This window comes from Canis lupus, chromosome 11, assembly GCF_048164855.1.
Source record: "Canis lupus baileyi chromosome 11, mCanLup2.hap1, whole genome shotgun sequence".
In the NCBI taxonomy this organism is placed as follows: domain Eukaryota; kingdom Metazoa; phylum Chordata; class Mammalia; order Carnivora; family Canidae; genus Canis; species Canis lupus.
The window spans coordinates 51,714,770-51,731,792 of NC_132848.1; positions in this window are offsets into that span (position 1 = coordinate 51,714,770).

Here is a 17,023-nt window from a genome sequence, read left to right on the forward strand (position 1 = left end):
TCTAGTCCTCATCAGATATTCAGGTAGGGCAACTGTGTGGCCTTTATCTGTCCTATCTTCTCTTTTCTCTTCCTGGAATTAATTAGAACCACCTCCCTCCTCTAAGGTCACTTGAGCCCATTTGCCTAAAATCCTAGGTTTCTGTCAGTTTAGGGCAGTAGCTCCCAAACTTTTTGGTCTCAAGACTCCATTACACTCCATTAAAAGTACTGATGACCCCCACCCAAACCTTTTATTTGTTGATTTATCAATATTTATTATTTTAGAAATTAAAACAAGTTAAAATATATACTTGTTATTTTAAAAGTAATAAACCCATCATACATCAACATAAATAACTTTTTTTGAAAAAAGTACATTTTATTTATTTTTAGTGAGAAGAGCAGCATTGTTGCAATTTTTGAAAGTCTCTTCAATATCTGGCTTTATAGAAGATAGCCAGCTACTCCTATCTGCCTCTGCATTCAATCTGTTGCAATATGTTGCTTTGATTAAAACATATGAAGAAAATCTGGCCTCATGTAGATATGTAGTTGGAAAAGAAGAGGAAGAATTTAATAGCCTTTTCAAATAATTGTGGATATTCTTCAGTTTCATTTTTTCCAGTGTCTTTGGACATAGATGCTGCAGAGCTGGATTGAAAGAGTGAGTCTGCTTGTCTCTTGTTTTCAAACCACTGATCCATCCTTAACAATAATAGGAAATCTAAAGAAACTTTTCAGATACAATTTCTAAAATTTGAAGTTTCTGAAAAAAATTAAAGTTATTGCAAAAATAACAATAAAGTATACTCATTTCTTGCTGAGTTTCCAAAGAGGTGCAAGGAAAACTGGGATTTCAAAACAATGTATTGGACAATAATGAGATATAAGGAAAGAGCAAGTAAGCATAGTCCAAGTATTGCAAATAAGCTGGGTTAATGTCTGAAAAGACACATATTTGTCCCCTCAACCTACCACCTTAGAAAGTTCTAGAAAACATAAAACAAGCCCTACATTGAGTATAGAGTTTACTTAAAAAAAAGGCAGAGCTATTTTAGACAAGTCTGTGGTGCAGTATTTGCTTCAGAGTTCCCTGCTGATTGGCTAAGGCCTCACTGCACTACAGTTTCCTCTCTATTCCATCCTTTCGTCCTCTTCCCTTCACAGATGTGGATCCCTAAGAATATCTTGCACCCCAAATCCTGCCTCAGTATATGCTTCTGGGAAATCTAACGGGTGACATTCTCTCATCCAGAGCTGAATACCTGTATGTGTGTGTGTGTGTGTGTGTGTGTCTATGTATATAGGCTCATATACACATATAATATTTATTAATTACTTTCCTCCATTCAGTAGTACACCATCCACCAATTATCAGCAAATTGCGTTTTCAACATGTTGGCTTATTTATTGTAAATAGAGCTCTTATTTTCCTCTAATGAAAAATCTTTGTTATAAAAAAAAAAGATTTATAATGGCAAAGTTTTTTATTTTTCCCATTCATCCCAGTGTAATTTTTTCCCATTTTTAAGGTATTGACATCCTCAGTGCACATCATTTGTTAGAACAGTAGGGCAAGACATAAACAGATGGAATCAAATAACTTACAGATAATTATGGACATTAGCCACCAGTTGCGTATGACACAACTATGAACGTTGGCACCAGGCTCTCCAAACCTGACCAGGAGGTGGGATGTTGCTTGCCTAAAACAGGACCCACAGGACAGATACTCGGCTTCAGATCCCAGCATCATTGTTTTGGTCTTAGTCATATTAATCATAAACATTATAATTCTTGGTAAGAATGGAAAATATCCCATTTGGAACTTCAAGAATATGATATGTGAAATGTTGAAAGCCACTTTCTCAATAGACACACTCTGTCCTTCCATGTTGTGTGCAGAGGACCTGGTTGGATTTCACTGGATCTGTTTGCAGGGAACTCAGACAAGGTCAAGTTTTTTTTGAAAGACCCTCCGTTAAATCGGGAGTTGGATGAGAGGGTCCCTAAGCTCCCTTCTTCTAACATCCCAGGTCCCAGGGTCTGTGCTATGTTGCCACATTGATTATTTTGGGTCCTGAGAGTAGATCAAAATGGTGATACTGTGTTTAATTTTAGGTAAGGCTTTTTATATAAAACAGCAAATGTAACACCCCTAAGATTCATCCTGAGAAACAAGCATATGTTTCATGGAGCCTTAGGTTGGGGGACAGCCGTGGGCTTGACTGTAAGGCAGGCAGAGGCCATGGCCAATGCTCTCCCCACCTCTCCTGTCCTTGCCCTGGCCTGGTTACTCAAGCCTTCCCTTCCTCAGCCTGCCCTCTCACCTCAGCTCCCGGGCATCACTTCCACAGACCACTGCTCCACTGACTTCCCAGGGCCACGAAATACAATCCAGATCCCATATACTGACACATAAGGACCTCTGTGGTCTGACCACTGACCACCTTCCCACCTACCTCACCCCCTCTGGCTACTCTCCCCACCATGCACGTGGGATTCTGGCCACTGTGAGATTCTCACAACCCCGAACATCCACTCACCCCCTCAGCCCTGCGTCTGTGCCCACTTTTCTTTGTCTTTACCCTGCCTATCCCTCTGTCCACTCAGCCCCATCTGCCTGGCAAAGCATTGCTCAGCCCCAGGCCCCATTACCCCCTCTCTTGTTCTCTCTGACACCTCCCACTCACTCTGGGTTCCCTTTGCATTTGGCTTATTCCTCCGTCATAACAGATTCTTGCATTAGAGGCCATTGATTTTTCATTCCAGGCACTTCAGCCAGCTGTGAATGCCTGAAGAGCAAGAAGAGTATCTAGTTCACTTTTGTGTCACCAGCCCCACCTCAGTGCCTGACACATGATGGGCCTCAGTACGTGTTGCCTGTAGAAAGTTGAATGAATGGCTTCCCCCCACCACCCCCCATGCATGCACATCCACCCATCTGAAAGGACTTGGTTTTGTCCTATTTTGTTTACTTATTTTGATATAGTCCCTCGGCTAAAGCATCCCCAATGAATGGGAGAAGTCTTAAGAGTGATTTCCAGACAAATCAGATGCCAACTGCAATGCTCAGCATCTGTAAGCAAGTGGTACAACTTCACTGAATTCAGGAATAGAGCCCCTACTAACAGATGATACTCTGCCTTTCCTTTCTAAGTCATTAGCAATTTCAGGAGAGTGAGAAGAGATATAAGGGAAGAGGGTCTCTCAATGCCCTCAAGTCATGGCGTGTGGGGAAGGGGCAGTCTAAATGTTAGTACCCCCTCCCCAAATTCCTATGTTGAAATCTAATGGGCAAAGGTGATGGTATTCAGAGGAGAGGCCTTTAGAAAGTGCTCAAGTCATGAGTGTAGACTAGCGCCTTATAAAAGAGGTTCCAGAGAGCCTCCTAGCATCTTCCGCCACGTGGGGGTACAACAAAAAGTCTGCGGCCCAGAAGAGGGCCCTCAACCAGCCACGCTGGCACTCTGCTTCCAGCCTCAGACTTCCAGCCTCAGACAGTGAGCAATAATGTCTGCTGTTTGTAAGTCACCCAGTCTGTGGTATGTTGTTAGAGCAGCCTGAAGGGACCAAGACAGGGAGCCACCTGTTCATAGACCTGGCTAAGTATGACTCCCAGAGAGTAAAAAAGGGATGACTTCAGCTCTTCTCCCAGCTTAAACGTGTTCAAGGGTATCCATACAGGACACTGAAGGGTGTAAGGAAACCCTGGGAACATGGAGTCGAGTGCTGGTATAAGCTGAAGTTGGTAGAGTTTCACAGGTATGATTGATGTCTGACTGTTGTCCAAGGAGGCTGCTGGGAGGGCCCAAGGGAGACCTTCACTGGGGCTGGGAAACAGAAGAAGTGCGGGAAAATGTGTCTGAGAAGCTCATCCAGCACAAATATATTTGCTGCCAGACTATGAAATTGTTAAATTCATATTGCAAGTGCCTGTTATTGAAAACATCATGGTGAAATTGCCTGCCGAAGCAGAAAAAGGAGCTTTGTGCAGCTCTTGAGGAAGACTATGTGCTCATATGTGAGTCCCTGCCACCCCCCTCTCCTCAGCACTTAGCATCTGTGTTTCCAAGGTCCTGTGCACTATGCTCTGGCCCCAGGGTTTCAACTAGGATGATGCGAGCTCCTTGACAACAAGGTCTTTACTATCACCTCCATCTCTTGTGCTGGGCCCATAGTCACTGCTCATTAGATGAGCAGCTAGTTAGATGGGAAGACTGAAGCTGAATTGCCACCATGTGGTAGCACGTAGAGTCCAGCAGAGCTGCCCTTCATTGCTCTGCACCAGGTATACGTTCTCTCTTTTTCTCCCTAACACAACCCTCTGTGGTGAGTGCTCTTATTATCCCAGTTTACAGATGTGCACACTGAGACTTGAGCAAATTCCAGTCTGAGGTCACAAAGGTAGAAATTGGTGAAGCTGAAACAAACTCTTGAATCTGCACTTCTGGTATTGCCTAAGGAATACTCTAAAAAGGACTCTAAACTAAAAAGGACTATTGCCTAAGGAATACTCTAAAAAGGACTCTAAACTAAAAAGGACTCTAAACTAAAGTCAAACACAACTATCTGAAGGCTCTGGTGAGTGAACAGAGGCAGGCAGATTGTGGTGAGGATGCTATGCTCGCAGGAGGGGAGCTGTGTGGAATGAGGGTCCATTTCCACAGCTTCTAGACAAGAGCCAGGCCCATGGAGCGGTGGGGATGCTGGTAGAAGAACTGTCTTTCTGGGGACCTGGCTGAGTGCTGTGGAAGCACAAATACTGGAGGAGGATCCCCAGATTCTGTCTGCCTACATCTCTACTGACTTCTGAATCACATGTGTGTGGAGCAAAGTCACAGCAGCCCTCTGAGGGCAGAAAATCTCAACTGAAATTGGAAGTGCTGGCCAAGAAACAGTTGGATGCAGTTTGAGTCCAACAAAGATACGTGCCCACTTTAAAAGAGAAAAAGAAGAAAGGAAGGAAGAGTTTTTTTTAAATAAAGGAAAAGAAAAGAAATAAGACTCCTCAGAATAACATGACATAATTTATAATCCAGAATCTCCATACTTTGCCCTTCATACTGTCCAATGTTGGTCTAAAAGTACCCAACACACAAAGAACCAGGAATATGGAACACATTCTCAAGAGAAAAGAGTATTAACAGGAAAAAAAAACAACCCCTGAGCTGAACGGGATGTGGAATTAGCAGACAAGAACTTTACACTATCCTCAATTAAGTTAAAAAAAAAATGCCCACAATGAATCGAGACAGGAAATTTCAACAGGTAAAAAGAAACAAAAAATATATACTCCTGTATATATTAGACTTAGAAAATCTACTAAATAAGTTTAACAGCAGAATGGAGACAGAAGGAAAAGTAAGAGAACCTGAAGATAGATTAATAGAAATTATCCAATAGGAAACAGATTTTTTTTAAGATTAACAACATCAATGGAGCCTCAGAGATCTCTCAGATAATATCAGCCTAAAAATATGTGTCGATGAAATTCCAAAAGGAGAGGAGTGAGAAAATAGGGCAGAAAAGAAAATAGTTGAAGAAATAATGACTGGAAATATCCCAAATTTGATGAAAACATAAATTTATAGCTTCAAAGTGTTCAGACAACCCCAAGCAGGCTATGCTAAAGCTTATTATGGTCAAACTATCAGAAGCCAAATATAAAGGACAAATCTCGCAGAGGTAGCAAGAAAAGAACAACATTTTACATATGGGGAACAACACTTCAATAACGAACGTACTTCTCGTTATAAACTATGAAGGCCAGGAGAGAGGAGAACAAGATTTTCAAAGTGTTAAAAGGAAATCTGTCAGCCCAAAACTTTATAGCAGGCAAAAATACCCTTCATGAATGAAGGCAACATAAGGACATTTTCCAATGAAAGGAAACTAAGAGTTTTTGACACCAGCACAAAGAAATGCTAAAGGCAGTTTTTTTTTTTTTTTTTTTTTTTTTTTTTCAGACAGAAGGAAATGATATCAGAATGAAACTCAAATCACCAGAAAGGAATGAAGCAGAAAGAGTAGCTAGCCGGCCTGAGAGCCTGCTTCCTCTCGAGACCCAAACTGGCCTCGGAAGCCAGAGACAAGACTGCCAGCTTTCCAAATGGCCAACGTCTATGTGTTAAAACCAAATGCCACTTATGATAGAATTAAAATTAAAAAAAAAAAAAAATCAGGTACCTAGGAATAGATCTAACCAAAACTGCTCAAGGAAAACTGAAAACAACTGAACACTGTTAGGGAGAAGAAAAGAAAGGAGCAGACGAGGCCATAGGAGTGAGTTTGGAGAACATCTTCAGCAGAGACTGCATGGGCTCTGTGTCCCAGGGTCGGGTCGGGGATGGAGTAGAAAACGTTGGCCCCTCTGGCCAGTCTCCAGCTCTCAAGTTTATGTACACGTCCAGTCACCCAGAGACAGTCTGACTGCTCTCTAGCTGCATTCATATTCTACATTTCTAGCTGGTTAGGCCACCCCTGGAACAATTAACCATAACCATAACCACAGTCATGAGTTATTGCACACAGTAGCTACCAGGGCCGGTTGCTTTTACCAAATGAGTTGGTGGGAGGCAGTTTCCACAAAGTGAGGGAGAAGGCATCTCATTCAGTGTCTAGTACAGCTAGAGGAGGAAGAGGAGATCCTGCTTGACTTTTTTTGCAGGAAAATGCTGTGGGTCATAAAACACGATCTCTGGGTTAAAGGTCTTTCTAGTAGGTGCTATCATCATCAGTGCCTGGCTATTTGCACAGCTCTTCCATTTTGTGCTGATCTAACAGTCTGGTGCAGCGAGCAAGGCAAGGGGGTTGTATTCCTGCATTTCTGAGCATTTCTGAGATGCTGGCTAATGTGCCCAAGGTGACCCAGCTATAGGTGGCAGCACCCTATCAGAGTGAGGGTGGGGGTGCTCCCCAGGGCCTGGCATGCAGCTTCACTCACTCCTGCAGCATGCCGGAATCTGAGAGGTTTGTAGGACCCCAAACCTCTGTGTGGGGTGTGGCCGCTCAGCTGGGGCCAGTCTAAACTATTTTAACAGTGGACAGTGGACAGTGCTGTGCACCTGGGGGGCAGAGATCAAGCACCTAGATGCAGTCATCTGAGGCCCGAGGCAGTCCTGGCCCCCTCATCCCAATTCCGTGGCACCTGCTCTCTCAGCCCCCCCACTGCAGCTGGCTGGATCCTAACGGCAAGCTCTCTTCACCAGGCCAATTTCCAAGTCCAAGTTCTTGCAAGTAGTTCTGGAGATGGCGACATTTGGATGGAACATTGGAACTTGGCTGGTGTCTTAGGAAGGACAACTACAGTATTTGGCCTTGCTGAGGCAGGGCAACCTGGTGACGTGGAGCCCAGTTCAGGATCAAGTGTGACAGGTCTCAAGGCAATTTGAACTTCTTAAAGCTCAGACCAAGTGGCCAACTCTTTGTAGGTTTTGTGTTTTTTTCACCTGCTACAGCTTCCAAATATATGACTTAGGATGTTGAAAACACTTGTTATCCCTGTGTTAATATGATGAAAGCAGTAATAAGAAAGTGTGGTCAGTTAGAGACTGTGTGAACAGGGCTGGCCTTCCTGCCCTCCTGACCCCAGATTAGGCAGGCTGCTCTGAGGCCATGTCAGCTTCGTCTCTGGGAGAATTCTGTGACCCTTCCAGCAGTTCTGATGCCCTGGCTCAGAGCCTGTAGCCTGTTGCTTCCCAGGGGTGGTCCGAGGCCAGGGAGCAGCGCCAAACTGTCCTGGCAGGGCTATCTGTGGAGCTGGGGTAGGGCTGACTCCAGATCCCTCTGGGCCTGGCCCTGTGCTAAGCCCCCATGTGGAACAGGGCCAGCCCCATGGATGGGAAAACTCAGAGTTCTGATTGAGGGTGGGGAGGTTAATCAATGCTCTTTCTCCTCAAACACCTGCAGGGAACTGCAACCTGTCTTGACCAGCATTTCACTATAACCAGTTGTTCCCTCCCAGGATAGTGAGGATTTAATTGAACAAATTATGAAATTCCCCTCGTGGAATCAGACATAAAGGAGGATCTTTAATAAGAGAGTCAGTTATGGATGCTATGCGGTTATGCCCAGTTCTCCAAGAGGGCAAGGAGGACAATGAGAACTAATGTTCTTTTAGCTCCTTTTCAGACTTTTGAGGTCTGAGTCTGGCTATTGCCACGTTTTCTGTGCATTCTATATTATAGGGCCAATCTTGTTCCCTCTCCCATAGCCCATTCCCATGGGAATCTGCCTTCCTCCCATTTCAGGTATAACTATCTACCAGTGTGGGCCTCTGAACTGAGGTTCTCTCTCCTGAGCTGTGGCCTGGTAAAAAATGTGACCCAGGCCACTAAGATTTCAGGATGTAATTACGGGAAACTGAGAGGCTACTGACATTTGGAAATGAGAGCCAAAGCAGAAGGTTATGATGCAGAAAGGGGCGATAAGCATGTGCTTACCGTGATAGTCACATGTGGGCTGTAGACCTGAAAGAGCCAAGGGAGCAGACACTAGGGCAACAGCAATAGCTAGAGGCCCCAGTTCCTGGGAAGATGGGGAGTATGGCCTTAGCTCAGGGTGGATTTCCCATCTCAGGTCTCAGCTCCCATGAGAGCCAGTTGGGTCAAGGCTTCTGTTCTAGTGGTCACCATCCCTTCCACATAGATCCTTGCACTAAACCCCCTTTACTGAGTTACCTTGAGGAGGAGGGGGTCTGTTTCTGAAACCCATCTGCTCATCAAGGGAAAGAGTTTAGGTCATTTACATTTAATGTAATTATTGATAGAGTCAGGTTTATATCTACTATCTTGCTACCTGTTTTCTATTTGTCCCACCTGTTGCTCTTTTATTCTTTTTTGTCTTCTTTTTCATTAATTATGCATTTTTTAGTATTCCATTGTATCTCCACTATTGACTTGCTAACTGTATCACTTTATTTTTTTAGCAGTTTCTCTAGAGCAAGTATGTCACAACCTATCCTCTAATCAGATTAGGGTACTTCACATATAAAATCAGAACCTCCCAACCTCCCATACTTCTATTTTCCCTCTGTACTTTGTACTATTGTTGTCATATGTTTTACTGCTACATGTGTTACTAACACCACAATACATTCTTTTGCTTTAAGTCATTATTTTTTTGCAAAAATTTTAAATGAGGGGAAAAAAGGTCTTTTATTTTTACCCATGTATTTACCATTTGTTGGTCTCTCCAGTCCTTTGTGTTGATCCAAGTTTCCATCTGGCACCATTTTCCTACTGCCTGAAGAACTGTAATATTTTTTAACTTCAGGCCTACTGGCAACAAATGCCCTCATCTTCTCATCTGTCTGAAAAAGTCATCATTTCACCTTCATTTTTGAATTATATTCTTGCTAGATTTGAAATTCTGGGTTGACATTTTTTTTCTTTCAACACTTTAAGATGCATTCCACTGTCTCTTGGAGTACATAGTTTCTAATAATAAGTCTGTGATTAATTTTCTCTGTTTCTATGTACAAAATGTGTCTTTTTTCTCTGGGTGCTTTAAAGATGTTCTCTTTGTCACTTTTTCAGAAACTCAATCATATTGTGTAACACATTTGGATTTGTACATTTATAGCTCTCATCAAATTTGGAGGAAAAAATATGGCCATAATTTCTTCAAACAATTTTTTGTTTCCTTCTCTCTTCTATCTTTCTGGAATTCCAATTTCATGGACACAAAAAGGCTTGATATTATTCCACAGGTCACTGAGGCTATGCTATACACTTAAAATGTATGCATTTTCTTACATGTAAATTTAAACTAAATATAATTGACTTAAGTAAATGAGCTAATACATACAAGCTCCCCAGCACCATTTGTGACACACAATGTGTTTAATACATATTATTTCTCACTTCTCCAGTCCCACCTCTTTAATCCCCTTCTGTACTGCTGCCCCTTCACACACTCTCAGCCTCTAACACTTTTCACATTTTTCCTCCCTCTCCAAATTCCTCCTATCCTTCAAGATGTGGCTTAAATCCCTCCACCCAGAATGCTTCCCCCATTACTCTAGGTCACAGTTCAGAACTCTTAAAGCACTCACTTTAAGTGCTTCCCCAGAAACATAGTGAAGCATGGTTGTGTATTGAAATGTGCCACTCACAACTTACAGATGAATCTGTGTCTTGCCTGGCTGTTAGTTTTGAATTCCTCAGGGCTGATTACTTTTCACCCCCTATTCCTTATCACTGCCTGCCCCAACACTACCAGGAGGAATTTCCTATTGTTCGCCATTACCTGGGATGGAGTCTCCCCTGGCCAGTGCACACTTAGGGGTGAGAGACTGGTCTAGAGAGATGATGTGGCAGTTTAAGGAAAATCGACTTTCTAGTCCAGTCATTCTGCTGTGAATCTCAGCCCTGCCTGCTGCCTACCTATGTGACTCTGGCTAAGTTACTGAGCCAGACCAACCTGCATTTTCCTCACCAGTTTTGTGGTTGTGTATGTTGGAATGAGACAAGAGAAAACTGTGTCAAGTGCCTGGCTATTATCTACCATCACTAAGAGCTGGGTAGACAGATGCAGGACCAGGCCCCCTGCCTGGCCAAGGGTACATGAAGCTGGTACTCATTTGGAGAGCACCTAGACCTGTGCATTTTTTGCCAGTCATGAACTCATTTCCCCAGAGATGAGATGAGAGAAACAGGCCATGTCTAAGGGCTCTGCATACCTCACAAAAGTTTACTGTGTTTCTTCAGTTCCATCCACACATCTGGTTATACTTACTGATCTAAAAATGTATCCATCCTGCTTGCCATGTTCACATTTCAGAACATGGTACAGCCCTAGGGGGAAAAAATCTCATAAATACCATGCATTAAAAAAAATTAATGCCATGCATTTATTTACTCCCAAAAGATGAAGGTCTAAGACAAGAAGCATAGCCCTATGCAAACAGCAGGCACCCAGATAGCTCTGCACACCAGGGGATGACCCACTAGGGTCCCCAGGCCTTAAGCCTAGAGGTCCTATGCAAGGAAAACCCCTCCAAAGCATGGAAGGGGACTTCCTAGTCAGGGAATTCAAGAAATAAAGCACCTTTTGACTGTCTGGTAAAGGTTCACTTCGAAAGATGGGGGAAATGGCAAGGAGACACCAAGAGTCAGGACACCTGGTTCTGCTTTTAGACATTCTAAGTGACCAAGAGTATGCCACCAGTATGTTCAGGCCTCTCTTACTCATCTGTACTGATGACTTACATCCCCATTGCAGCTGTGATTCTGTGAATGTCTCTGAAATGTGTAAGGCAGGGATATTTATCTGTATTTGTATTTGCCTATATTCTCAATGCCTACAACAGTACCCGGCATGTAGTAGGTACTCCACAAATGTTTTTTTAATACACGAATATTATTAGAACTAGATATGAGCTTTGCCCTTGACTAATGTCATCAAGCAAATGACCTCATCTCTGAGGCTCTAGTTTCCTCATTTGTAGAATAGCTAATGAGGCCTCCATGTGATGCTCAAATGGGATGATTATAAAGTCCATAAAAAGTGCCTACTACAGAGGGAGTGTTCAATAAACAGTAGCTAGCGATCAGTTACTGCAGCATCTATCACAGTTCATCTTGTTTTGGAATGGCAGAAATGGCTGTAGAAATTTCCTCTTTTATTTCTTTTTCCCAGCCATCCTACTCCCAGTATAATGGTGCAGAGCCTGGAGTTTCTCACTCAACGGACAGTCTCTGAGGATCAGAAACAAAAGAACTGGCTTGTATTGCAGTAGGAGATTAAATTCAGATTAGAGTTGAGTAAGGGCTATCAAACCTTGAAAGAAATTATGAAAATAGGAAAACTTCCCCCAAGAAATCTTATGGACTACAATATATGTTTCCATCAGTGACTGTCTCCTTTGTTGACCCACAAGGAGCAATGTGGGACTATATGATTTTTTACTTGATGGCCTCTATAGGACATGAACAACAGATCAAGGACATTTTGATAAGGCCAGTGAGCTCTGCCAGAGATGCATGTACCTGCTCCACAGTGACCCACAGGTCTTTGAGGTTAAAGAGTTTCTAGAATGCATTAGTGCTGCTCAATGAATGAAAGGATGTAGGACCCTGCCTACTGCCCAACCAGCCCTGATGGCTGGCTTTGAATGAAGGAATAAAGAAGGGCTCCACCAAACCTGCTTTTGTATGCAATTCACATATACTGGATCATTCAGGAAAATTCTTATAAAGCCAATCTGGGGACACTCTGAAGCCTCACTAGGGTTCCTGCACAATCTCAATGTCAGGTCAGGTGGGGCCATTGGCTGGCATGCGACCCCTTCTGTCCTGCCAATTTCATCATGGGCTCCATTTGCAAGGGAAGAAGAGAAGTCACACTCTCAGCTGGACTGTGTCCTCCAGAGGTTTTCCCATAATGACTGGAGACTGCCAGCCATCCCTTAGGTCCCGCATTTACTAAAGTTGCTGGGCTCTTGCTTCTTCTTAGGAGCACATGGGAGAGGAGAAGGGGAGGTAAAGGGGCATGATGTGTCATGATTGAGGTTGGGACAGAAAAGAGAAAGAACTTTTCTTTATTTGTGTGACTTACCTACTTTACCAGTTTTGTCTGTGGCAGCTGAAGATAGGAAGTACTGACCTATGACTGGCAGGTGATGTGAAGAGAAAGGTTAAACTGAGCTGGGTTGAGTTGAGGTGAGCTGAGTTCAGTTGAGTTGAGCTGTGCTGAATTGAGCAGATCTAGTTGAGTGGAGTTGAGCTGAGCTGAACTGAGCTGAGTTGACCTGAGCTGAGCTGAGCTGAGCTGAATTGAGTTGAGCTGAGTTGAGCATAGCTGAATTGAGTGGAGCTGGTTGAGTTGAGTTGAACTGAGCTGAATTGAGTTGAGCTGAGTTGAGTTGAGTTGAGCTGAGCTAAGTTGAATTGAGCGGAGTTGAACGTAGCCAAATTGAGTGGAGCTGAGTTGAGCATAGCTGAATTGAGTGGAGCTGAGCATAGCTGAATTGAGTGGAGCTAAGTTGAGTTGAGTTGAACTGAGTAGAGTTGAGTTGAGTTGAACTGAGTAGAGCTGAGTTGAGCTGAGCTGAGTAGAATTAGAAGATAGATCCTACCCTCTTAGAATCCCCGGGGACAAGGCAGAGAAATTCTATGTAGAGACTGAGTTTGTTTTCCTTAAAACTGTTTCTGACAACTGAGCCAGAGAAATACTTGTGGACAAGACATCCAGGAAGACCACCTCAATATTCTCTTCTGGTTCACAGAAGCAACACTTCCACAGGTTTCCCCATGAAGCTCCTCACTCCAGCCAGTCCCAGGGCTGCCCCCATTTCCACTGTGCCTTTCTGTCCCTTCTTGGAGAAAGGCTTCTCCAAGGGCCTTTCAGGAATAACTCAGTGCTGTCAGAGCTTCTGTACCTACATGACTGTGTATCACCTTATACTGACTCCCATCCTCCATTTGCTGTATCGCTCTGGGTCCTTTCCTCTGAATAACCGACAATGCTATGAAGGAGAGACTTGTAATTGCCTGGTATCTCCCAGAGTATAGAGCCCAGTATACAATAAGTGCTCAATAAATGCTTCTTGAATGAATGCCTGAAAGACTATATTAGTTCATATCTTAAGATGGCACTTTTAAAAAGTTTGTGTCAGGGATCCCTGGGTGGCGCAGCGGTTTGGCGCCTGCCTTTGGCCCAGGGCACGATCCTGGAGACCCAGGATCGAATCCCACGTCGGGCTCCCGGTGCATGGAGCCTGCTTCTCCCTCTGCCTGTGTCTCTGTGCCTCTCTCTCTCTGTGACTATCATAAATAAATAAAAATTAAAAAAATAAATAAATAAATAAAAAGTTTGTGTCGTAAGTGGGCTGAACTGTGTACATTCAACCAATATTTTAATGTTTATTATGAGAAATTTTTGGTTTCTCTGGCTCCAGGCTTTGAGTACTCTGAGGCTGCTGAAGAGCTCTGGACTAGGGGTAAGGACATTAGGCCTGGGTCCCAGCCCTGCCACCAATTTGTGTGTGATCTAGAGTAAGTTAGATAACCTTTCCCCACTTCTCTATCTGTGCTCTTATAGAGTGTTGTGAGCAGAAAATGGGACAGAGTTTTGAAAGCACTTTGGTAAATGCTGAATAAATGCAGGAGACCATTATTCTAAGGGGCTCATGAGTGACTCATTCAGCAAACCTTTACTGGTAATCTACTCTGCATCAGGTACTAGAAGGAAAATATAAAAGTGCTTCAGTTCTTGTCTTTGGGAAGCTGAGGGGAGAGACTTAAACATTAGCAATGGGTAAGTGTTAGATTGAAGTGCCAAGAACACTGAGGGAGGAGGGAGGAAGGTATTGGGGGTGTGGAAGGGAGTGGCGTTTGAAGACACCTTGAAGAAATGGTCAGGTGTCTCCAGGAAGAAAGACCCATAGGCAGTAGCGCCCCCCTGGCAGTGCGCTGTAGTCTGAAGGTTTGGAGAGGAGCAATGAATGGTGCTTTGTGGCGCTAAAATCAAAGCAGGGTGATAGGCTGTGGGGGAGGGATTGGAGACTCTAGAAGGCAGCAGGGCTGGTGAGCAGGCTGCCACAGTGGGGCGGGGTGGGTGGGATAAAGGCACATACTGTGGAGAAGCTTCAGATCTTTGGGCCTCTGGCCAGGTTCTGGCAGGGCGATGCCTGGAACCATAGGGTGAACAGGGAGGCAAGGCCCTCCAGGGAGCTCTGTGGGAATGACAGAAGCATAGAGTCTGGTCTTTCCCATTCTTGAGGAGCTCCAAGGACCGAGATGGCCAAGAGAAGACCAAGTTCTGGAGGGTAGCGTATGGGAAGGAGCCCCAGGGCCAGATTATTCTCCTGCTCTTCAAATATGTCAGGCTCTTTGTACCTTGGTGATTCTGTGCCTCCTTTCCCTCTGTGAGCAGGATCCTTACTGCTTCTCATCCTCCAGGTCCCAGCTTCCACATCACTCCCCAGGGGCTCTGCTTGCCCAGAGGTCTTTCTCACTATCCTTTCTCTTCATGGTCCCATTTGTTTCTTTTACAGCATTGAGACCCCAGTTGTCCTTATTGGATTTTCTTGTCTGTCTTCCCCCATTGAAGTGTCGGTTCCATGAGAATGGAATAGGGACTTTGTCTCTTACCCCAAGATATTGCTGATGCTGGCACACAGTGTCTGGTACACAGTAGGTGCTCAATAACTGAATCATGATCTAGCTGTGCACATGACTTGAAGAGCATTGAATTTAAACACACAACGTCTTCCCTGGGTTAAAGTAGGGATTGACAGCCCCCATAGGAGGATCAAGAAAATGAGGGCTCATTGTTAGTCTGAAGGCTGTGTCCCATTAAATTTCACAGTAAGGGACCAGGAGAGTCAGCCACAAAGCCCCAAGGCTGAAGTTATGATTCTGCATGCCCCTCTCCCAGATCAAGTACTGAGCATCATGTCCTAAATCCTGAATCTTAAATCCAGCCAGGTGAAAGGACAGGCAGGCTTGCCCATGAGGGTCTCCCATGGGGCCACAGCCAGCTAGGAGACTGGAAAGAACAGGCTTCAATGGGCAAAAGCTGCCATCACCTTACTTAGCAAAACGTGTGTTTTTTAAATAACAGATTTAAATAACGCAAACTATGAAAATCTGTGGTTAAAAATGAAAGGGTGGGGGGAAACAAAGAATCTGACAGATGGTTACTGGGCCTCCCTCGTTGACAGGTGGGATAGACTCATCTGCAGGAGCACATCTCTGAAGGGCTTCATACGATTGGTACGTTTAGGGTGAGCCCTGCGCAAACTGCATAGTCAGCCCAACCCACAGCAGCCCTGGGAAGGAGGCCTTCGGCTTCGCTGTGCCTCACCTATTTGCCCCTTACAAAAAGGAGAAAAAGGAGAAAGAAAACCATACATGCTTGGTCAAAAGCAGGGAAATCGGCCAAATCCCTTGGGGTAGCCAAGTTGCACCACACACACACACACACACACACACACACACACACACATATACACGTCACTTCTTGCAGCCCCTTGGCCTTCTGCCTGTGCTCTGCTCACACCTGCTCTCTGAGTCCAAGACTTATGGGGTTCTGGGGAAATCCTGCGTGGTCCACTCATTGGTTCATGTGCCCCCAGCCAGACCATGCCCCTTGGGAGACCAGCTAGTGTCCTCCAGATTCCCTGTGGCCAGAAACAGGCCACCCACATCATCTTAGGTGTTCCCACCAGTCCAGCCCGGTCATCCCCGTTTCCCACCATGGCCATGGGTTTGGGGCCAGCCTCCATGGGCAGAGCTGCTCATCATCAGTCCTTGCGTCTCTGTGGTCCCACTTCCAGTTGCAGGCTGGGCTGTGCACATGCAGAAGGCTGGATGCAGGACGCTGGTGTTGAGTGAGCAGGAGTCTACAGGGGGTCCATAAAGCCTGGTGGGATGGTGGGAGCTCCCCTAGGAAGCAAACTGTAGTCTCAGGAATGCCTGCCATTCACTGAGCACTTGGAGCAGGCGCTGTGCTAGACTCCTTTTGTGCAGAATTATATCAAACTGTCTCAACCACCCTATGAGGTGTGCCACCACCACTGCTGCCACCACCAACACCACCACCACCATCATCATCGATCTTCATTTAATGTAGGAGGAACCGGAGACATGATAGGGTGAGGAACTTGCCCAAGGCCACAGAGTGAATATCAGTGAGCCAGGACCCGTCCCACTCCCCACTTGCTGCTCTAGACCCATCTGTGCAAGGGAGAATCGAACAGCCCGCCCTGACCTCACCTGTCCCACCGTGCTGCAGGCACCATGCAGGGGCCCGGGACGCATGCAGGCTCAGGTGAGGGGCTGCCTCTTGGCGACAGGACTCTGGCTCAAGTCACTGGCCCCCTCTGGCTTCTCATCAGTGATACAGGTTTGCGACAGAAGCTACCTCACAAAGTAATTGGGAAGATGACGTGTGCCAGCACGTGTAAAAGGCTGAGGAGAGTGCCTGGCAGCGATGCATTGAGATATGGGACTTTGTCACTATTACTAATAACGTGATGGTCCCAATTGGAACGTTCCAGGTGTCTGTCTGACCCCCCCAGCCTCTTCTCCAGG